This window comes from Pan troglodytes, chromosome 5 (assembly GCF_028858775.2).
Source record: "Pan troglodytes isolate AG18354 chromosome 5, NHGRI_mPanTro3-v2.0_pri, whole genome shotgun sequence".
Classification (NCBI taxonomy): Eukaryota; Metazoa; Chordata; class Mammalia; order Primates; family Hominidae; genus Pan; species Pan troglodytes.
This window is the reverse complement of record NC_072403.2, coordinates 167787752-167811775: the sequence shown is the minus strand read 5'-3', so window position 1 is coordinate 167811775 and position 24024 is coordinate 167787752. Positions and strand designations below refer to the sequence as shown.

Here is a 24024-nt window from a genome sequence, read left to right as displayed (position 1 = left end):
TAAAGGACTCCTGTCACTGAAGACTTCTCACTTATGTCTGCTATTTGACATGTCACCAGCAATTAAGGACAGATCAAGACATCACAGAGTAAACATATCTCAAAACTCACAGAGGGAAGGAAATGCAAAATGATGTCAGGACAGAAACAGATCCAGGAGGAATATCACCACGATGCAGCAGATCCTTGATTTGAACATCCACTTAACAATAATATAGATAACACGTGAGACATGTTTTCAAAACTGGATACAGGTTGTGAACTGTTTTGATGCCAGATGGTTATTTTTGTTGTTGTTAAATGGTGCATGTATTCATAGTGGAAGTCAATAACTCACAAATATTTGTAGTAGATTTTAATAGATCCCAAAAGTGAAGGTAAGATTTTCTCATACAGATTCTTTCTTCTCTAGCAAATCACTTCTAGATTCGAATGGAACAAAAGAGAAGTTCTATGACCAGTTTTTCTTTTTCTTTCTTTCTTTCTTTTTTTTGTTAGATGGAGTTTCACTCTTGTTGCCCAGGCTGGAGTACAATGGCATGATCTCGGCTCACTGCAACCTCCGCCTCCTGTGTTCAAGCAATTCTCCTGCCTCAGCCTTCCATGTAGCTGGGATTACAGGCATGCATCACCACACCCAGCTAGCTCTGTATTGTTTTAGTACAGACAGGGTTTCACCATGTTGGTCAGGCTGGTCTTGAACTCCTCACCTCAAGTGATCCACTTGCCTCAGTCTCCCAACATGCTGGGAGGGATTACAGACATGAGCCACTGCACCCGGCCCTATTACCATTTTTTCTACATAAGAAACTACAAAGAACATTTGAAATTATTGAGTATATATGCTCAGAATTTCTGGCAGATTCACTGAAGCCCATAAAAACCAACTGAATGAACACTTCTTGTTTTTTTGACAGGGTCTCACTCTGTTGCCCAGGCTAGAGTGCAGTGGAGCAGTCTCAGCTCACTGCAACCTCTGCCTCCTGGGTTCAAGCGATCCTCATACCTCACCCTCCCAAGTAGCTGGGACTACACTCGCATGGCACCATGCCCGGCTAATTTTTGGTAGAGACAGGGTTTCACTGTGTTGGCCAGGCTGGTCTCAAACTCCTGGCCTCAAAGGATCCACCCACTTTGACCCCCTAAAGTGCTGGGATTATAGGCGTGAGCCACCGCACCCGGCCTCAGTGGACACTCCTGATCCGCACACTCCTGGTACCCTTGACAGACATGTTTTGAGGGTACAGATGATAACTGAAGAATTAAATAGGTATGAAATTAGAAGATGTGTTCATAAACATTTTGGTCAGACTTGCATGGTTAGGTTCTTCACCTCCCCCTATGAATATGTCATGAAGGAGCTCAGCTGCTACAACAGAGGACTTCCAGCTTCTGAGTTCAGTTTTGTCTGAAATCTTCTGGCAAAAGGATGTCACTACTGATAAAAATGCACAACTGCATAATTATACTCATGAGCTGCTTCTGTGGGAAGCAGCGTTTGACAGCAAACGTACTTTGACCATGTGACTAAAGCTACACTACTATTTAGGTTAGGATTAAAAAATGTAAGAAGACATAGAAGGACAACTCTGTATATAAATATCAGGAGAGGAAAGAGAAAATTGCATGTTCTATTATAATTTCATGGACTTTTTGCTTATTTCCACAGATTTGATTATTAATAATAAATTACACATCTAAAGGAATTTATAGCTCGCCATACAGTACCTAATTTGATATTCATAGTTCTGTAAAAGTAGGTATTATTATTGTGATTTTACAGATGAAGTGAAACAGAGTAATTTAAGAGACTTACAATGATAAAATTGTAGACCTGGAAAGGAACTTAAGATCATTGTCTGGTTTGCAAAAATTGTCTCTTTTCTGTTTCTTTCTCTCTCTTTTGTTTTGGTCAAGAAACATTTTTTTCCAACCAGAATGTTCATGTAGAAACTCATCTTATAAAACAGGTTAAAGTGCTATATTATTTACTTTTAAGTTCAAATTTATAACATTTTTTACTTATAAAATCAATGTGAGAACAATGAAACTGCTTGGACAAATCCAACATTTAAAGTTGGTTATGAATGTCAGTAGGCATAATATATTTTCCATAAAATTCTTCTTTACTCCCTTTATTTATAAGTAAATTGCATTTACTTTTGATTTCCTGTTTATTTCTATAGGTTTCAGTTGTGTGATATTAAAGGTAGTTGCAATTGGCATCAATTAGAACTTGCAGGTGGCAACTGATTTTTTTATTTTGAATAGATTATGATTTCAGAGTATTCTTAAAGTTATCCCCAAATGCAAAATATAAGTAATTGAAAAATTTTATTTCACAGTTGAATCGCTAACAGTCTCTAATTACTTTAGTCTTATTATAAATATAATAATCAGATGGAAAATATCTCAAACTTATAATACAATTTATCGCTTATAATAATCTGGTATTATCGCAACACAGTAAGTTATCTATTTCTACCTATAACACAAGTAACTATAGTGTTGTGATAAAGACATGAAATAAATAGTTGCTACTCCAGCCTCTCTTGGCCATTCAGTATATGTGCTGGGACAACCAGTTAAAAACAATCAATCAATTGAGCGCATATCTTTATATATGCTTGCCTCTGGAATTCCACTAAAATAATAAGTAGAGAATTTTTTTAAAGAATATACCCTCAAAGACAAAGAGAATGGTTGAAGAGACAAGAGCCGGCTGGGCGTGGTGGCTCACGCCTGTAATCCCAGAACTTCGGGAGGCCGAGGCAGGAGGATCGCCAGGTCAGGAGATCGAGACCAACCTGGCTAACACGGTGAAACCCCGTCTCTCCTAAAAAATACAAAAAATTAGCCGGGCGTGTTGGTGGGCACCTGTAGTCCCAGCTACTCCGGAGGCTGAGGCAGGAGTATTGCTTGAACCCGGGAGGCGGAGCTTGCAGCAAGCTGAGATCGCGCCACTGCCCTCCAGCCTGGGGGACAGAGCAAAACTCCGTCTCAAAAAAAAAAAAAACAGGAGCCACTAAGAGATATTACCAAATTTTGAGAAGACAGAAAGCTGACTGAGGATAGGTAATTGATATAGCAAAACAAGAAACATAACTTTAGATTTCTGCAGGGAAAATTTGCAAGGCTGTTCACCCTACAAAGAGAGACTCAAGGTGAACTGGAAAGTGGTGAGAGTTTCAAGGCTGAATACAGAGGCATTGACTGGATGTCTGTGTAAGGAAGGGTTAGGTACCCAGATACCTTCCCATCCTCCACACAGCCAGTGACAAACGTGCTCTGTGTGGGTTGGGATTTTCATACTGATAGCAAGGATCCCTTTTTGGAGAAACTAAATTGTCCCAAGAGTAGACTCCACAGAAATGGACATTTACATGCCTACATGAAAATGCCAGTTTATTATTTTATCACTCTAGAGTGCAGCTCTCTCATATAACAAGCTCTTTCCATGCAAATAGGCTCTTCCAGTCATTTTCTTAGTGATGTATTTTTCAATCTGAATGGCAGCCAAAATCATCATAGATTATAGGAAAGTCTCCAACATGAAAGACAGAATCAAAATAAATAAACACCATAATGTACTCAAGAAAAAGGGACAATACAGGGAGCAGAAGAAAACTTCAACTTAGGCTCACTAATATTGTATTAGAAAAAAGAAACGATTAGTCCATTTCATGAGAAATAAGGCTGTTAAAAAAGGAATATTCAGAAAAAAATTCATAGTGATTTGACAAATATATAAAAAAATTTCTAATAGATATATAGAAATCTAAGCACATAAAAACCAAAGCAATTGCTAATTCCAGAGTAACAAGCAGTCAGAGGAAGCAGAAAATGAAGGTTAAGAAAAAACAGTATGAACAAAGAAATGAGGCTAAAAGGACCAGGGGAAAGAGAACAAGTAATAATACTTACATAAGAATGAAAAGTAGTATACTACTTGGCTCAATAGTAAGCAGTGTTTCGAGGTCAAAATAAATAAAATCTTTAACAATATTTCTTTTTCTTTTTCTTCTTTTTTTTTGAGATGGAGTCTCACTCCGTCACCCAGGCTGGAGTGGCTGGAGTGCAGTGGCGCAATCTCGGCTCACTGTAAGCTCCACCTCCCGGGTTCACGCCATTCGCCTGCCTCAGCCTCCTGAGTAGCTGGGACTACAGGCGCCCGCCACCACGCCCGGCTAATTTTTTGTATTTTTAGTAGAGATGGGGTTTCACCGTGTTAGCCAGGATGGTCTCGATCTCCCGACCTCGTGATCTGCCTGCCTCGGCCTCCCAAAGTGCTGGGATTACAGGCGTGAGCCACCACGCCCGGCATCTTTAACAATATTTCAACCAAATATGATGATGTAACTTTTTAGAGGAAAGAGATAGGTAACTGGAGAGAGGCTATTTCCCCTCTTCTCTTAAAATAAGAAGTCAGTAAGTAACATCTAAAATAAATAGATTATGAAATAGCAAATGATATTAGAAACATGCTTCCAGGAAATGAGATTGAGAAAGGGTGAAGCAGGGAATAGTTTACATTTGTTAGAAGATTTTAATACAATTTGTTTTCTTTCTTTCTTTTTAAACTATAGGCGTGTATTGCTTTGATACACACGTAAACAAGTAAATAAACTTTCAGATGTAAGGGCCAGACTGGAACTGATAAAAGGATGCTAAAAATATTCTGTTTTCTGTGACACTTACATGACTTGTAAATATTGTAAAACAAAATATTTAAAAAGAAAATGTTTGGAAAGTATAGAAGATAGAGTTATTGAAACCCATGAACTAAGTCTCGTACAATTTGAATCTTTGTGTTTTTTCTAATACATCCTTTCTTTATCTTACTTCCCAGTCTTGTGGTGATCACTTAGCTGCTGACATGGTGGGATGGAGGATTCCAGAATGCGTCATGACTCACTGCCATTGTGTTTACAGACTTACAGCATACCATGAAGACTCTACATTAAAGCCACTTCTTAAAGCAAATGCCATGTCCTACAGTGCCATCTGCAGAGAAGGAGTTTGCACTTGACAGAGATCAAGGTCTTCTAAGTAAGTATTGGCTCTGTGGACCCAAACCTAAAATGTGTCAGATAGCCTCCAGTTCGAGTGCAACTAGAGTGTGAAAGAGTCGGTTAGTAGATGTTATTCTATTATCACTGTTGAATTCATCCATTCAGCAAGTAGAAAATCAGAACTCTGAGAAAACAAGGCGTTTAATTTCTAAGCATCGATATGAGGGAAGGTCTTGTCCAATACAGTAGGAAGCTGGATAAATCACAGAAAGAACGAACGAACTGGGTATTTGATAGGAATAAGGTTACTAAAAAGCAAAGAAAAAAGGAGGAAGGGAGCTCAAACATTAGGTAGAAGCAGTTAGAACCCAAGATAATCCTCAACTAGTTTCTAATTTTTACTAAGACTTTTTCTAAAGATCTGTTTTAAAACTAACTTTTTGTATAAATCCAGATTTTAACACTAAACAAGCAAGTTAAGTATAGTATTTCAAGGCCAAAAATGTGCCCAGGCCAGCCCGTGTGTCAAATGTCAGATACACACTCCCCAAGGGGCAAAATGCTGCTCTAGGGCTGTCCTCTGAAGCATTATCCATCATTATGGGTTTTCTGAACTTGCAGTAAATTGTGTCATTTCTAATAGCAAATTGAACATTTTCCTGGAAAGGAGATGTTAACATTGATAATGAGCTATAATGTTCTAAGAGAATGCACTAAACATTTTGTTGAGAGGACAATTTGTTAGTAAATAATATAAAATAATAGAAGGGATTAAAGAGAGGCCAAAAGTTATAAATTATTAAAATCTATTCTTGATCATACAAGAAGTAGCACAAAGAGAACAAACTCACAAGTTGTCAGATATTCCACATTTTTGCATGTGAACCAAACAAATATGCATTTTCAGATCCCAAACGGATACCATCATCAAAAGTACTAGACCCGGAATTAGGCGTCCTTCCTTTCATGCACCTCGGCATGATCATAGGCCTATTGTTTAGTTTAGACATATGTATTCTTATCTGTAAATGTGCTTGTCCTTGGGAGCAGAGAAAGGAAAACTAGACTAGATTATGGAAGATAATCTGTAGTCTATAGTTAGCGAAGAAGACTCAACAAATACGATTTTATACCATATCTTGACCTTCAAATTTTTTTAAAGCAAAGATTAGTATTTTATTAAAGTTAGTACAATTTGTAAGTTTGACCTCTCGGAACCTCCCATTTTGACAAATTAATCAACCATTTCCTACTGGTCCTCATTCTGGTGGCAAAGTCACATGATATAAGCTTCAATGCTTGCACCAGAAATGAAAGTTTCAGCTCTCAGAGAAACCCATTACAAAGGTTTTGCTTTGTTAAATGTCCTTATTCTATAGGCTAGATGACTAAACATTTATTTATTACTTCTTTTTTTTTTTTTTTTTTTTTGGCAGAGTCTCACTCTGTCCTGAGGCAGTGGCGAGATCTTGGCTCACTGCAACCTCCGCCTCCCGGGTCAAGCGATTCTCCAGCCTCAGCATCCTGAGGAGCTGGGATTACAGGCACCTGCCACCATGCCCCGCTAATTTTGTATTTTTAGTAGAGATGGGGTTTCACCATGTTGGCAAGCTGGCCTCAAACTCCTGACCTCAAGTGATCCACCCTCCTCAGCCTCCCAAAGTGCTAGGATTACAGATGTAGGCCACCATGCCAATTGTCCCTTTGTAAATGCTGTATAATTTTGAATATGTAAGAGTCAGTCTTGTGTCCCTATCTTATTTAGCTTTGGGAGAACAAAGATAGCAGAGGATATTACAACTTCCAAGGACCCAAACATCTGTTCATCAATAAACTAAACCAAAAGCGCATTGGTAAAATTCAAAAGCCAGATCCTCTATGTGAATCACATTTAGTATCACTGGATAATATCGAGACTCTCAAATAATTTAAAAAGGAAACAGATGGTTCAACAGCACTGACTGGGTGCTTCCTCAAGTGGTTATCCTCACCACCCAGTGGAGTGGCTACACTGGTCCTGTTTCCTACCATGCTTTCTCATTTCACTGCATTCCAGCGTTGTTTAGGGCCAGGGAGTTCTGTCAGCTAACAAAGCCCAAGAAAGCTAATGCCAAGTGCAACATGTGGACATAGCTTTTGATGGTGTAAATTTCACCTTTAATGCTAATGGACTTAAATCTTTTAACAAGCAAGAGAGAAGATGATATGGAAGAGCTCATGTATACCTGTCATTACTACCACATTTAATCAAATCTAAGAAATCACTGGATATCAGAGATGTTAAGATGTGAAAAAAAGTCCTTAAAAATTGCTGAAATACGGCATTTGAAAACAACTAAGGTCCATGCTGTATTCACCATGGCTCACCTGTGGCCCTTTTCCAAAATAAAAATAAACACTAATATGTGGCCATAGGGTTGCAAGATCCTTGAGATTCAGGACTCCTATAAATGACTTTAGTGATGGCTCAAGAAGATATCATTTTAAGATTTCTCTGCTGTGACAAATCTCATTTCAGTTTTAAAATGCCTTGTGATTACACAGTACTATTTGCATGGTGCCCCTTTTAGCTTTTAGGTCACTTATATTTTGTCAATCAGTCCTACAGTGTTATTTATTTATCTATCACTTAATAACCATGCAGCAGAGAATAATTTATCTGGCCTAGCATGGTAATTTGTACTATAATTTCACCCCCGCTGCTGTAAACTTAAATTCAGACACAGCTATGATTGCTAAAATTAAGATTTCTAGGTCACTTTTCAGCTTCTGTGATTCCTGTCTTTCATCATTTCATCTCACTCCATCTTCTTCAGTCGAAGTATGGTTCGTCAAACACATAAGCAAAGAAATATGCCAGTTGTTTCTTTCAAATGTGGTGCATACTTGATAGAGCAAGTAACATTCAAGTACTTACGTGAACTGGGTTTTTTTTTATGGCCATCCTGCATATCCTAAAGTTAAATTCAGAGAAATGTGAAAGGGGATATTTTTTTAAATCAGTCAGGTTACTTCCTAGAAACTTCTGCATTAGGAAAAATCAAATGGATAAAGAGAAATAATCAATATTACTAACCGGGAAAACTAAGCACATCCCAGAAACAAGTAGACATTGTCTGTGGCAGGATTTCTCCAACATGTCATATTTTAATGGCACAGTCTTTTGAAAAGGGACATTTTTTTCCTTTCATTTTCCATTTTTACACAGGAAATAGTCTTTGAATTGTGCCAAATTAAGTAGAGTATGCATAGTGGTGGGGCAAGTGGCTAGAATCTTCTCAAAGCTCGTCGTAGTTCATATTTGAGAGTATGAGCAGAATTCCTCAGCAAGATGGGAGATGTGATTTCTGAAATATCAAACCTTGTCCTTTATTTTTCTAGACCCATGAGTTTCCAGCTGTTATTTAAAAGGGAACTCTGAATTCCATTTCCCTCAAATCGTTCAATATTTTAAGTAAGAGGTGCTGTCATCTCTTTCTCCTTATTGTGGGTTTTTCTCTTTTAGGCCAAGTCTCTGTTTCTATAAATGTGGACTTTTAAACAGGTTGGAACAGATTTATTGTGAGTCACTGTTATTATCCAAAGAGGCAGGAATCTCACTTGCAAAATAATTGAAAATGAAGGACATTTTCTTCTTAAAAATCACAATGACATTTTCTATTTTTTTATTTATTTCTGAGATGGAATCTCCCTCTGTCGCCCGGGCTGAAGTGCAGTGACATCATCTCAGCTCACTGAAACTTCTGCCTCCCCAGGTTCAAGCGATTCTCCTGCCTCAGCCACCCGCGCTATAGTTGGGATTACAGGTGCCCACTAACACGCCCAACAATATATATATATATATAGTATTTTTAGTAGACATGGGTTTTCACCATGTTGGCCAGGCTGGTCTCGAACTCCTGACCTCAAGTGATCTGCCTGCCTCAGCCTCCCAAAGTGCTGGGATTACAGGTGCGAGCCACCATGCACAGCTCACAATGGCAATTTTTATGAACACTTTTATTGTAGGCACACATGAAATAGAGTGAATCAAGTTTATTGAATACTTTTGATGCCAAACGCAGAAACTTGGACAACAAAACCCTGCAGGGTTGCCATTTTATAAGTTGCAGATATTAGGTATCTTGATAGCTACCTCCTGGCTTAGCCACTGCCCACGCCAAAAAGAGCCTCTCCAGCAGAGTGAGAAGTTCTGAATTTGAAACTCAACTTCAACAACTTGCTGGTTGTGACTTTGAACAATCCACTCACATTTTGTAACATCTCTGCTTTGTCATCCGAAATATGGCAGAAATAATACCCATCTCATCTCTTGAATATATCATGAGTAAATTTTTTAATGCATAAAACCTCCATGCTTCTGCATGTAGTCAGCATACAGTAAATAAAGTTTCCTTCTCCCTAGGTAAGAAGGACTGCTTCATAAATTATAAAGCTTTATGTGAATGCGAGAGATTGTTATTAATATTGTGTTGCTTCCGGATTCCAACTTTTACAAAAGAGTGAGTTTTAGAAAGAGAAAAGGAATTTAGTCATTGTCTCACAATACCTGGCATAAATAAGTACACAATAAAAGTCAACCTTCTCATCACTTTCCAAACTTTTCATCATTTATTAGCACAGAAATGGCATGTCAAACAAAGAATTTTTCTACCTCAAAGCAATTTTTTCTCTTTGTTTTGTCTTTTTTATCTAACATCAAAAGTATCCTTTTGAAAATTCATAAACATGGTAGAAAAGAAATACCAAATCCATAGCTCTTCTCTCTTTTTCTTGGACAAAAATGAAGATTGTATGCATTTGGAAAGCAAAGGAAAGGATTGGAAAGGTGTTCTGATTCATCCAGTGCAGTCTTTATCCCTGTGTATGCATGTCCCAAAGTGGACATACATCTCTATTTTTGCAAATACTGGCCATGTTTTCATTTTCCATCCTTATAGGAATTAGACAGGACAAGGTACACAGTGATTATTACTCTGTACAAGTTAGGGTAGGGTATCTATTCCTTCTAAACAACATTCTTGGCTCTATCAATCATCACTATTCAAATCACAAATCCAGAATTTACAATCCATTCTAATCCTCCACTGAATCATTTTAAATTAATTATTTGCACATTCAGTTACAGAAACCAGGAAATTAGCTAGGTAGAGTTCCAGTTTATATCTCTTTTTATTTTATGTATTGTTGAATCTCATTATTATCAGATACATTCTTCAAAACAGATAGTTTAATATATTTTATTGGCTTGTGCAATGGCTTTTTATTAGTAGTGATAGTATTTTGGAAGATAACACGTCTTTCTTTACATCGTATCTACCCTTTCCGCATAATTCCCTTATGACTTTGGCCACCCGTTTTTGATACTGAACTGGGTCTCATTTTCATCCTATACAATTTCAGATTTTAAAATTGACTTAAACTTAGGAAGTTAGACCAGTCTTTTTGTTAAATATGACTCAGCTAATTTATAAATGTGGTAAAAGAAGAGACTTTGTTATGTAAAGCATATAAATACTTTACTTTATAAATAAGACCATACACTTTCAAGTAGAAAAAAATAGGAAATTCAGCACCAAGGTGCACTTTTCATGTGCAAGTTACTTTGCGCTGCGTGATTTTAGTAATTCAGTGTGTAATGTCACAACCCTTACCACTGTGAAATTTCCACAAATCCCAAGCATGACAAAGGTCGTAATAGTTTAGGACCATATGGGACTAAGCATTATAAGAAATCAAAATGTGTTATCACATATTTGAACATATCACATATTAGAACATCAATGGGATATGCCAGCTATACGTCAGCTGTGGAACTAAGGAGTCTAATTTATCACATTGAAATTCTATTCTATTTGAAGATACCTAGCGAAACTGTAGAGATGTTTAAAGTGGATTTTCCCTATGAAAGAGTCTTCATAAATCTCACAGATTTTGCAATATTTAAAACATGAACTAGAAAACCCATGAAAATATATAAAGCCTTTAGGTATAATAACCATATCCCTTGACTGATGTATTTTAGTACATGGTATCACAAACTTTCCACAAAATAAAACATGAGATGTAATAAATGTTTTTATTGTATCTGAGATGTGTCCTTTTTTTCATTTTTTATTAATAAATATATGAGCCATGAAGCATGATATTAAAACAAAAACCCATGAACCTACCACCTAACCTAGAAATATAATAGAACCAATGCCAGTATATTATTCAACTTGTTTCTGAATTTAATAAAAAAATACTGTATGTGTTCTCAGTATCTTCTTCCACTCAACATTATGCTTCTAAAATGTATTGAGGTCAATTAATACATCTGTAGATCACGAATATTTACACATGTACAGTATTTTATTAAGTGACCACATCACAATCTATCCATTCTTTCATTAATGGGCATTTAGTTGTTTCTAGATTTTTTTTTCTTATCACATGCTGCTATTAACAGTGTCATAATTTCTTCTGGGGGGTAGGCGTGCAAGAATTGCTCTAGGGTATTTATCTAGGAGGGGATCTGCTAGAACATAGAGTATTTTAGCTTGGATTCCACAAAATCCAGGTCCTGAGACAAATAATTCCATGCATAGGAGTTTTTTTTTTTTTGGAAGATTATTACAGGAAGCAAAGTGAGGGAGTGGGGAAACACAGCAAGGAAGGATGAAATGCCAATAAATGGTATATTCATGTGTGGTTACTGCTGTGGGCAGCTGGAACCAATTCCACTGGAAACATTCAAGAGACTGTTAAACCTACCTCAGAATTATCCCTCCAAGGAGAAAGAAAGCTGGGCTATTTATTTATCCACCACTTCTTACCCCTCAATGTGCAGTGTGGCTCTGGAGGTATTTCATGCTCTGGCACTGTCAGGCCAAGCAAATCCTGGCAGATGCTTGAGAAGCTATCAGCGTGTATGGAGCCTGTTCATCTCACCTGCAGTCAGCAATAGGGTTGGCCAAGAGGATGGAGGTAGGGCCCTGACGTCTCTACTACATGAAGCTGTTACATGTTTAAAGTTGCAAGACAATGATAAATTGTCTTCTTAAGTGGTTGGCTTTGTTTAAATTTTCATCAATAGAGAATAAAAGGTCCCTTTGCCCAGCATCGTCATTAAATTGTGAAAGTTTTAAACTTTTGCCAATCTATTACATGGTGTTTTAAAACATTTATTGTATTTCTCCAATTGCTAATAAGACAGAAAGCATGTTTATATAAACTTGTTAAACATTTGCATTTTCCCTCCTCCTTAGGTCCATCTATTTTAAACAATTATTTTATATAATTTTTTCAATTTTTAGAATTTATATATTTTGGACACTAAATTTGACAGATATTTGTGTGTCGAAAAGTTCTTAATTTTAACAAAGTTGAATTTATCAATTTGTTATGGATACTGCTTTTCAAATTAAGAAATCTCTACCATATGAATATAAAGATATGTTTCTATACTATACTTACAACTTTGAATATTTTGCTCTTCACATATAGATATATAATTTTTCTGGAATTTAGCTTCATGCATGTTGCAAAGAAGAATCCAATTTTGTTTGTTTACTTAGGAATAAGCACCATTTATGAGATGATCCATCTTTAGCCACTTATCTCTAATGCCACTTCTGTATTATGTTGTCACCTTATACCCATATATGTGACTCTGTTTTTCCTACATAAATACCTCATTGCCTTATATATCACTGCCTTATATATCGTTTTGATATCTGCTAAGCCAAATTCCCTTACCTTTTTCTTCCCAAGAGTATTTTTTACTATTATTGGTCCTTTTGCCCTTCCCAATGTATGTTAGAATCTGCTTTTGAAGCATGAAAACCTTTGTTGGGGTTTTCACTGCAATTACATTGAATCTAGATATCAATTGAGGGCAACGGACACATTAACAAAACCGAGTCCCGCTGTGTGAACAAAGGTGATCTCTCTCTTTATGTTTTATTGACTGCCTTTAAATAAAGTTTTATATATGCTACACTTTTTCTTCTAGGTAAACTATATCAGCTGAAGAAGATTCCTTTCTATCCTACTTTGATAGAAGTCTTTTATCATGAATGGATGTGAAATTGTACCTAATGTTCTTAATGCATCTAAAGCAATAATCATATGGTTTTTCTCTTTTATTCATTAATGTGGCGAATTACATTAATCCATTTTCCAATGTGAAACAACTGTTAAGCTCTTGTGATGAACATAACTTGTTCATGATATTCTGCTTTTCTGGGCAATAAGTTTATACAGTGAATTAAACAGTCAATGTCTGTACTTATAAAGTTACATTCCAGTGTGGGGTAGGGAGAGAAAATGATAAACAGATAAATAGCTTAATGTATTACGTAATATCAGGCACTGGTATTCAGGGAAAGACCTATATTTTAACCATCCCCCTTGCCACAAAACCAAAAAGATATCTGCTAATCAATCAATTGAAATTGAGAAAACATATCTTCCACATGTATCTGAATACGGCATTGTGCAAGAAATCATTGCATATGACATGCTGACCCCAGGGACCAACACGAATGTGGATACGCCTAAAAAACCGAGAAACAACACTGCAAAAGTACATCATCAGTTAAAGAAATAAGAGTAGAAAGGGTTGCACATGTATGTACTATATAATGGTAGCCAAACTGAATTAGAATTCCTTAAGTTGCTTTCTGGCTTCATGCTTCTTAAAGGTATTCTTTGGACATTTTTCTTTATAGTTTACAGTATGGGTATAATCATTATTAAAGGGAATGTGTTGCATTAATTTCCTGATATCACTATAAAGTAAAAAAACTAGAGGGTGGTGATGCAGTCTTTTTTAGAGTACCCAGTAACAGGACACCAGTACCCATCCATATTTATAAACAAGTTTATCCTCCAAACATTAGCTATGAAATAAGTACGCCCCAGGCTCCTCTGGCTGTGGTAGATATCCTTCTGTGCTGTGGCCTGGGATTCTGGGACTGCATACAGAGTGAAAGAAAGAGCAGAAGCCCACAGTAGAATACAGCCAAGCAGTCCCACTGAAGATCACATAACACTTGCATGGCAGAAAGAAGAGAGAATTTCCAGCCAGCAGTTGTAAAAGTGGGAGGAAATAAGGAACAACTACAGTGTATCTAGCTGGTAAATGAATACAAGAATTATGGGGACCAAAAATTAATTCCATTCACACCTGCCTGTCTCATCAAAAGGAAGTGAATTGCAGAGTAACTCAAAGGAGGGGCTCCTGCCTCAGAAAGCATTAAAATGACTCCAAAGACCTACACAGAGGTTCTGTGAAAGGTGTTGCTGAAGGCTGGTTTGGAGGTATGTTGAAACTTCTAAGACAGAGAGGTTGCTCTGGGAGAAGGGACAAAGGTGCAGCATTGAGTGCCCTATTGTATTAGTCAGGGTTCTCTGGTGAAACAGAACCAAGATATAGATAGATAGATAGATAGGTTAGATAGATGGATGGATAGATAGATAGATAGATAGATAGATGATAAATAAATAGATAGTATAAGTGATACATAGGTAGATAGAAATGCAGATAGATGAGATAGATATAGATAGATAGATACATACATATGATAGGTGATAGGTAGATAGCAGAAAGATAGATAAAGGATAAAGAGAGAGATGATAGATGATAGATATGGATAGATAGATAGATATAGATAGATAGATAGATGATAGATAGGATAAGTGATACATAGCTAGATAGAAATGCAGATAGATGAGATAGATATAGATAGATAGATACATACATACATATGATAGGTGATAGGTAGATAGAAGAAAGATAGATAAATGATAAAGAGAGAGATAGATGATAGATGATAGATATAGATAGATAATAGAAATGATAGATAAGTTTATTATGGGAATTTACTCATGCAATTATGGAGGCCAAGAAGTCATCATATGCTGCCTTCGAGACAGAGAACCAGGAAAGCTGACAGTGTAATTCAGCCTGAACCAGGAGCTCCCATGCTCAAGGGCAGGAGAAGATGAATGTCTCAGTTTAAACAGAGAGAAGGAAACAATTCACCCTTCCTCTGCCTTTTTGTTGTATTAGGGCCCTCAATGGATTGGACTGGATGGTGCCCAACCACAGTGATGAGAGTGGATCTTCTTTACTGTCTACTGATTCAAATGCTAATCTCTTCTGGAAACAACCTTACAGACACCCCCCAGAAATTGTGTTTTACCAGCTATCTGGGCACCCCTTAGCCCAGTAAAGTGGACACATAAAGTTGACCATAAACTCTATCACTAGCCCATGAGCCTGAGCTTCAAGTGCCTCTCAGAGAGACACTATGATTTGGACAACTGTGGATACTTCTGGTGGCTGGGGATTAGAAGGAACACATTTGTTGGGGACACTTGGAGTCCACTGATGACTGGGGCAAGAAGGGTGGCAATGTAGCCAGAAGGAGAATCAGGGGCTGGGACAGACAGGAGGCCAGAAAGGGATCTGGACAGAGTAGAGAAGCAGGCAGAGATGTAGTCTCTGAAAATGTTGTTGCCCATGAAAATCCTGACATTTCATCAGCCACTGTGCCATATTATTACATACTTCTCTTTGAAGTCAGACTTACCTGAGTTTAAATTTTGCCTTTGCTTGTACTAGTTGTGTGGCCTTAGGCACATTATTGAACCTTTATTAGCCTTGGTTTTCTGAATGTTACAATCCTAACTTTTTGGGTTGTTTTGGGAATATGAGGTGAAGCAATTCCCATCAAGTATTTACCATAATGCTTAGCCAAAAATATAATCATTCAAAAATTGTTTAATAAATGGCAGCTCATGTTTATCTCAGATGCTGGAAGAAGGAAGAGAAGTATTCTTCACAGGTGCATAGCCAGATGAATAGGAGTAAATGAAAGGGGTAAGAGATGGCACAGTGCCTTGGGAAGGGGTTTTTGAGTCTGGATTCCAAGGGTAAGCAATGTGGAACATCAAGCCAAACAAAGCATTCATCTACACACTTTACCTTCCCCTAGCCCTTGATTTCTTAGCAGCAGATGAGACCTAAGAGAAATAAGGTACGTTTATACTTGGAAAAATGATCAAAGGTCACCTAGTCCAACTTCTAACTCATTGGTGACATCCACATGCAATGCTTAGGTGTCCTTCATGAAAGGGAGTTTATAAACTATCTTCAGCTTAGGTGTCCTTCATGAAAGGGAGTTTATAAACTTACTATAGTCACCTCCTATTGATGCCCATCTTTAATGATTGGAAAGTTCTTCCTTAGCTGAGCTGAATTCACTTTCTTGTTACTTAGCTCAGCCACCCTGGGGCAACACAAAACAAATATCTTTCTGCTTCTACACATATGCCCCTATCGTACTAGTCTCTTCTTCCCTAGTGTCAGGAATTGTGAGTAATTGGCTTACAATACAAAGGAAAAAAGAAAACCTTGGGGGATACTCTTATTACTAGAACTGTTTAAATGGATTTATAGGGGACGTTTAATGAGAGCAGAAATTGAAATTGCACTTGACTGAATTTCAGGGCAGCAGATTTTTATTTAGCAGCCAGAAGGGGTGCAAGATATGTTAAAGAATAACGAAAAAATGTAAACCTGCCCGTAGGGAGCTTAAAATCTGATTAATTTAGCCACGCTAATGATAGAGCAAGAAAAGCTGGCTGAGCAAAGAACACTGTTCAGATGCCACCGGGAAAAATATAACAGACTATTGAAAAGTCTACATTTGTTACAGCTAAAAGGTTAAATTAAAATGATTATTTCATTATAAATGCAATGTATGGCCATTGTAGAAAAAAATGATAAAATTAGCAAAAAGGAAAAAAAGTACATAAGTATATAACTCCACTACCCAGATATAACCAGATATAATTTGTCATCTGTATGCTATGGAAATCTTTTATTTAGCTGTAGATGAATTTCTATATGGCATGCTATCTCATAAACTGCCTTTTTAGGACATTCATCGTATTTTTAAAAATAAATATTCATGTTTATTCATTTAAAAATAAATATTCATGTCTTTAATAACTAGTTAGTATTTCATTCAAAGACTATATCATCCTTTGTTACCAAATTTGCCGCTAGTTGGACCTTTTGGTTGTTTCCAAATTTCACTACTACGAACAGAATTCTTACAGCTAAATCTTTGCATATTCTTAATTCTTTCCTTAAAATACTTTTCTGGGTGTGGAATTTCTGGGTCAAAGCACGTGCATATTTCTAAGCCTTTTGATAAGTAATGTCACACTGAATTTCAGGAAGATTGTTCTATAACAGGGTAAAAGTGATAATTTCTCCATCATTTACTGATGATGTGAGTATTGTTATTTCGTTAACATCTGCCAATCTAACAGTTGACAAATCACATGTCATCATTTCTTTGATTACTAAAATAAAAATGGTCTTTGAAAATAATGATTTGCAGTCACTTTCCTCCTGCATGAAATGCTTATTTTTATACAAGGTATTAATATGTTTCATTCAGCAAATACTTCTTGAACATCTACTATGTGCCACACACTATTTGAAGTGTTGGGAATACATTAATGAACAAAACAAACAAAAATCTCTTCTCTCCTGGAGCTTATGTTCTAGTATGAGTCTATATTCTAACAGTTTTTAATTTAATTTAAGTTCCAGGATACATGTGCAGGATGTGCAGGTTTGTTACATAGGTAAATGTGTGCCATGGTGGTTTGCTGAACCTATCAACCCATCACCTAGGTATTAAGCCCAGCAGGCATTAGCTGTTTTCCCTGATGCTCTTCCGCCTCCGCCTGCCAATAGGCCCTGGTGCGTCTGATGTTCCCCCACTGGGTCCACATGTGCTCATTGTTCAGCTCCCACTTGTAAGTGAGAACATGCAGTTTTGGTTTTCGGTTCTTGCATTAATTTGCTAAGGATAATGACGTCTAGCTCTATCCATGTCCCTGCAAAGGACATGATCTCCTTCCTTTTTATGACTGCATAGTATTCCATGGTGTATACGGACCACATTTTCTTTACCTAGCCTATCATTGATGGGCATTTCGGTTGATTCTATGTCTTTGCTCTTGTATATCGTGCCACAGTAAATATACAGGAGCATGTATCTTTGTAATTATTCTAACAGTTTTAACACAGAAAGGTTACTGACACTTTCATCATATTGTGCAACTTTGTTGTCCTCAGTTTGCCATTTGGAAGCAATGTATATCTTTAGGAGAGGAATAAGTGGGATCAGAGTGTGATAGAATGTTAAAGGTGGACTAGGCCTTATAAACCATACAGCGTAGCCCCTTCATTTTATAGACGAAGCACCAGAGGAGACCTATAGAGAAAAAAATAACACTTGTTCAGGCTCACACTGAGTTAGTGACCCAGAAGGATTCCGCATCCAAGGGCCGTATTTCATTTGGAAAATGAGGGAAAAAAAGTGCTCCTTCATGAACTGTATTTATTTTGCTTTTTGATTCCTGCATTATACAAATAACAGTGAACATTTGCAGGGTCTTTCTATGTGCTAAGCACTCTATGGGCATAAGTTCCTCCAACTTCCCCCATAAGACAGACCCAAGCACGAAACAAACAGATGGGCAAACGGGGGTTGGAGTGCTTAAGTACAATGGCAAATAATCATTTTCAAAGACTTTTTACATCTTAGTAATCAAAGAACTCCAGTTAAAACAGTGACATATGATTTGTCACCTGTTAAATTGGCATCTGTTTAAAAAATAACAGTACTCACATCATAACTAGTAATTGACAAAGCTTTTACTCAAGTCTAGGCCTGTCAGTCTCCAAAGGCCACCACTGTTCTACCCCCATCCCTAGTGTACTGTTGAGCATCTGTCAATGTGAGAAGTGTGTAGAAAAAGGAGAGATTTAAGGACAAGGAAAAGCAAGGCCGCCCCAGTCTGGAATGCTGCAGGGGGTGGCTGCTGGTGCGGCGTGGGCAGTGCTGGTGAGGAGGAGGTGTGGACGTTGAGGGGATGATGCTGAGGCCTGGCGAGGGAAATAAGGAGGGGACTCTTTGGGTGACCTCATCCTGCCCATTTCATTCTGTTCCTCCTCTGCTCACCATTCCACTTTCCAGTGACCCCAATTCTTTCTCCGTCTTTTACAAAAACTGTCTTTCTGATTCCTCTGCCATATTAAAGTGCAAATGACGTGACAACAAAGTGAAGAGTTATTCAACCAACCAGCGGGTGCCATTTTCATTCTTAAACAAGTCTGGGTCGCATACGCAAGGGATTCCACACTAATTGCAGTTCCAGACATCCACTTACTTTCATAATAAGAGACTTGTCTCTTCCTTATTTCTTTGTCTCTTCCATCTCCTACTCCTTCTCTCTTCCTCCTACTCCTCCTTCCTCTTGCTTTCTCTGGTTTTAGAGTGGAGCCTGTAACTGAGACCCAGTATCCCACCACCTCAACAGACTTACTCTTAGGACTAGTCCTTTTGCCAAAATTTTGACATTATATCAAAGTGCATGTCCAAATGTGGACAAGGCTAAGACCAGAAGAGGAGTCTCTGGGCATTGGAGACTCCAGGGATTCATTTATTCCTCCTCAAGGGATGGATGAGCCCCTCTATCGGCCTTTCCCACCAATGTCTTCCCATGCCAGGCCCAGAGATCAGGAGTGCCATCAGCTCTCTTAGCCACCCAGCCTTTGACCTATGCAGGTGTCTCCTCAAATGGTAGAACCCAGAGCAGTGGGAGGTGGTCAGTGACATGCAGGCAGAGTGGCCCATCCCAGCTGTGTGTCAGTTGAAGTCTACAGTCAGAATGTTTCCATGGTGAGACCCAGACATCACAAAGGCCTCAGCGCAGAGGGATGGGGCTGCAGTTAACCTTGACTTTGTTTGTAGCTGAAGGGATGAATGAACTGTAAGGTAACAGAAATGCAGATTGGGAGAGAGCAAGCAAATAGATTTGTTAGGTTTTACCCCAGTCTTATAGGAGGGTATTATTTATTTAACCTAATTATTGGTTTTGTTTTTATCATCATGCATAAAGAACTTTCTGAGCCTATGAAAGCCTAAAGCTGATTAATATTTTAGTATATATTCATCACTAACAACAAGCATTTATTAAGTGCTTAACTACCTGTGATGCTTTTCTCAGTTCTTGCATGTGAGGTGAGTTAAACTGATAACAATTCAGCCACTCAAAAAGAGAAGGTTTTGAAATGAGCTAACACAAAGGACATTCAAGCAGCTGAGTATGGACAGAAGCGAGGGCAAATGATCGCAAGCACAGATGTAACATGCATGCAGTGAGGCAGGAGGGAGCCACCTGCGGTGGAAATGCTGAGAAGCACATGATTTTGCCTGGGAAGGCAGCAGTTTTATGTCTGAGGCAGATTTGCTTATGGAGTTCAACCATTTTGTTCCTTGAGAGAAAGACAGTTTTATACACTTTTAAGGGTCATCATGAGAAAAACTTACAGAAAAAAAAATTGCCTGTTTGTTCTTGGAGGACAGTATTCCAGAGAGTAATTATTGTAGAAATTATTCTTCCTAATCAAAAACCTTGAAGCAGTCCTCTACGCTGTCTCATAGCTGTTGGGCAACTTTCTCAATGCATCCTAAGAGCCAGGACAAATCAGAGCCAGTGGCTGGGCTATCTGAGGCCATAAAAGTTAGTGTAGCTCATGGGATAGGAAGACCCAAAGAAAGCTGTGACCAGAGAGAAGTCCACCACACGAATTGACATGAAGGCAGTGGTATGATTCCTAGAACAGGAGGGAGACTGAAACCGGTCCCTGCTGATCAGGTAGCTAATGAAAAAATGGTCTTGAGATTCAAAATCAAGAGAAAAGCAACAGTATGAGCCAGAAGTCTCAACAAGCACAGGGAAAATGAGTCCAGTGAAACTGAACACAGTGCAACTATAAGGACAGGGATGTGGGACAAGCCACCTGCAGGAGAAGAGTCTCCAGCACAAATATTCAAGAATTTTGAGGGCTCAGAGGAAGAAAAGAGCTGTAGGGAAAGTCTGAGCTTCTTAGAGAGTATTTATGTGCTCCTGATCAGAATGGTGGTAGAAATATGAGTGGTAAAGCCCGTTCTGATAAGCTCTCAGATGAAAATGCAGAACAAGGAATTGGAAACGAGAGTAAAAGCCATTCTTGTTATGGAGTGGCAGAGAACTTGGCTGAATTGTGTCCATGCCTGAGATCTTTGTGAAAGGCAGAATTTAGGAGTGATCAGACTATCTGGTAGGAGAAATATCTGTAGGAATTGCATGGCTTCTTTTAACTGCATACAATAAAATGAGAGAAAATAAAAATAATTTAAACACAGAACTTATAATTAAAAGGGAACAGAATGTAAAAATTTGGAACATCCCTAGCCTGATCATGTGAAGATAAAAAGACATGTTCGGGAGAGTATATCAAGGGGGTAGCCAAGCAACCGTTTGATAAGGAGATGAGTATGGATAGAAAGGAGGCAGGTACCATCCATTAAGACAATGAGAGAATGAGAGCAAGGGCATTTTGGAGAACTTAGAGTCTTCCCCTCTTGCCAGAGCCTTAGGAAGGCAGAATGGTTTTGTAGGAAAGGCCTGGGGTACCCTCCACAGGCTTGCTGCCTGGGGCTCCCGGCATTCTCATGCAGTGCTCCTTGGCCACCAGAGCTGTGGCTCAAGTGGCCCTAGATACAGCTCAAGTTGCTGCTCTGGGGGGCACAAGAAGTAAACCTTAAAACATCCATGTAGAAATTAGTTTGCAGTCATGCAGAATGCAAGAGCTGTGGAGGCATGGCTACCTCCACTTAGACTTTGAAAGATGGAACAGACAGCCTAGGGACCCTGGCAGAAATGTGGCATATGGGTGGAGCCGCTGCAGAGAGTCCACACTAGGGCAATGCCTAGTAAAGCCATGGGAGTGGAGCCATCCCCAAGACCCCAGAACTGTAAAGCCACCAGTGTGCAATGCCAGCCTGAGAGAGATGCAGGCATGAGACTCTGGTCTGTGAGAGCTGCTGAGTGGGCTGAGCAAAATCACAAAGGTGGGGCTACATGAGGCCTTAGGTGCCCAGTGTCCAATGCAGTGTGTCCAAAAGGTGGCACATGGACATGAAAAGATTATTCTGGAGTCTTAAGATGTGATGTTGTTTGCCCTGTTGGCTTTTGGACTTACTTGGGACCAGTTACTCCTTACTTCTTGCCCATTTCTCCCTTTTGGAATGGGAATGCCAATCCTATGCCTGTCCCACCATCTTATTTTGAAAGCACATGATGTGTTTGATTTCACAGGCTTACAGCTGAAGGAGTATTTATCTCCAGATGAATGGCTTGAGTCTCATCCATATCTGATTTAGATGAGACTTTGGGTTTCTTTTAGTTGATTAAGGAATGAGTTAAGACTTTGAGGTTATTGGGATAGAATGATTATATTTTGTATGGAGAAGAGCACATGTTTTGGGTGACAGGATTGAATGTGTCTTGCAAAAAGCATATGTTGAAATTTAATTGCCATTGTAACAGTATTCACAGATGAAAACTTTAAGAGGTAACTAGGCCATGAAGGCTCACCTTTTGTGAATGAATTGATGCCGTTAACTCAGAGGTGGGTTCATTATTGCAGGAATGAGTTCTTTATAAAAGGACAAGTTCAGTCCTCTTTTGCCTCTCTCTCCTACCCTCTCTTGCCCTTCTGTCTTCTCCCATAGGATCACACAGCAAAAAGGCCTTGTAAGATGCCAGCCCCTTGATCTTGGACGTCCCAGCCTTTAGAACTATGAGTCAATAAATTTCTGTTCATTATAGATTACCCAGTCTTGGGTATTCTGTTACAGTAGCACAAAGTGGTCTAAGAAGACAATAGCATTATATAACATATAATATAAAAACACAATACAGTATTTAAACTTGCTTTGGCGTTAAGCTTATTAAAAAGCATCTTGCTTATTTTGACATCATTATCACAACAAAGAAAATGACTAATTTGGTAATGTCATCCAAGGAGAGGAGAAAGACAAGTAACAGGACAGAGACCTTGCTGTTAAATTGAGTGTACTTAACAATTCTCTCATGGAGTGGTGCCTATTATCAAATTGAGCTATACCCGAATATACATAATGTAATGATAGATGTAAGTTTACTGGGTGGAAAACTCCAAAATACTTTTCCTGTAGTATTATCTTTGTTCTCAATTTTTGTTTACAGGCCCCAAGTTAAAGAACTCTATTCAGCCGGGCGCGGTGGCTCATGCCTGTAATCCCAGCACTTTGGAAGGCCGAGGCGGGCGGATCATCTGAGGTTGGGAGTTCAAGACCAGCCTGACCAACATGGAGAACCCCGTCTCTACTAAAAATACAAAATTAGCCTGGGGTGGTGACACACGCCTGTAATTCCAGCTACTAAGGAAAGCTGAGGCAGGAGAATTGCCTGAATCTGGGAGGCGGAGGTTGCAGTGAGCCGAGATCGTGCCATTGCACTCCAGCCTGGGCAACAAAAGCGAAACTCCATCTCTAAAAACAAAAAGAAAAACAAAAACCAAACTCCATTCAAAAGTAAAGTAGAAACACTATCTTGATGCACCAAAAGACCAACTGCTCACAACTTTGGTTCCAAGGTCTGGAGAATTTGCTGAGTCTGTGAGGCCTGGAGTTTCACAGCCAGTATCCAAACAGGGACTATTTCTGATTTATGTGTTGCTAGGTAACTCATAATTATACAAGCAAAGAAGCAAGTTCAATGTAATATAACTCACATTGATTTTTTTGGCTATGCTGTAAGAGCTTGATGTTAATGTATAGGAAAAAAATTCCCAATATCCCCCAAACATTTTGTTCCAATAAATACTTCTTAATATTTTGAAATCACCTGGTTGTTCTTATAGATATGAAAGTATTTGAAACACATTTTTATTATGAATCATGATTTAGGCTCCTGATAGACAGTTTTGTGAGCATACTGACTTCTCTATAAATATTACCAGCTCATTCAAACTAAGTGGAGCAAGTGAATAGATTTGTGGTCCTTTCCGTACAGACTTAGAAACTTCCCGGTTTTATTTTGGTCTAATTATAGGTTTTGACTTTTTC

The 24024-nt window shown here is 38.4% G+C and overlaps 1 long non-coding RNA gene across 1 annotated transcript; it reads left to right on the top strand.

The window, feature by feature from the left end:
- Positions 1 to 502: 502 nt before the first annotated feature.
- Positions 503 to 23799, top strand: LOC104007044 (uncharacterized). Its single transcript, XR_681109.3, has 3 exons — positions 503 to 1269; positions 4849 to 5048; positions 23144 to 23799. It is a non-coding gene; the product is annotated as an uncharacterized LOC104007044 (long non-coding RNA).
- Positions 23800 to 24024: the final 225 nt, after the last annotated feature.